Source organism: Pygoscelis adeliae, unplaced genomic scaffold, assembly GCF_000699105.1.
Source record: "Pygoscelis adeliae isolate BGI_AS28 unplaced genomic scaffold, ASM69910v1 Scaffold397, whole genome shotgun sequence".
NCBI classification, from domain to species: domain Eukaryota; kingdom Metazoa; phylum Chordata; class Aves; order Sphenisciformes; family Spheniscidae; genus Pygoscelis; species Pygoscelis adeliae.
Window position 1 is genome coordinate 50,781 of NW_008825212.1, and position 678 is coordinate 51,458.

General features: G+C 59.0%; 1 protein-coding gene across 1 annotated transcript in view; it reads left to right on the forward strand.

Annotated features, from left to right (window-relative positions):
• Positions 1–678, forward strand: part of TMEM203 (transmembrane protein 203) — a 13,288-nt gene that overhangs the window by 539 nt on the left and 12,071 nt on the right. The gene's annotated exons all lie outside the window — the stretch shown is intronic.

The following is a 678-nucleotide window of genomic DNA, read 5'->3' on the forward strand; positions in this document are numbered from 1 at the left end:
TGGATCCGACCCGGCGGGGGGAACTGACGGCGAGGGGGCGGGCTCCGGATCGCTGCCCTCGCCCTGGCCGGGGACGTGCCTGGCTCACCGGGGAGCCCTGGAGTCCGGATCGCTGCCCTCGCCCCGGCCGGGGGCGTGCCTGGCCCCCCGGGCAGCCCTGGAGTCCGGATCGCTGCCCTCGCCCTGGCCGGGGACATGCCTGGCTCACCAGGGAGCCCCGGACTCGTAGCGATCGGGCTTTTCCGCACCTTTATTCCCGTACGGAGTGGTAGGTGGCAGGTTACACAGGGTGGGCGCTATGCGAGCAAGGGTCTGTGATGGAGCACGCTGCTGTGTTGTATAGCGTCATGTTTCATCAAAAGATCCTGTTGTGCCACATCCTTATTTCAGTTCACTCAGCTCTTGGTGTTAGTCTTAAAGTATCCTGCCATGCACGCACTGTTTGATAGGCCAGTTATTTTATTGTAAAATAAAAATGCATGGAAGGATTCATTTTATTTATAAAATTCTTTTTCCCTAGAAAGCATTTGTACTTAAAACTGTCTGCCTGGAGAACGGGAATTGCCTGGAGGTTGGTTGGTTGGTTGCTGTAGATCTCCTCGCACACCCCGGACTGCTGCCAGCCGGAAGCGCCGCAGCTGCTGCCTCGCCTGCCCTGCCCTGTCTGAGGCCACGCTG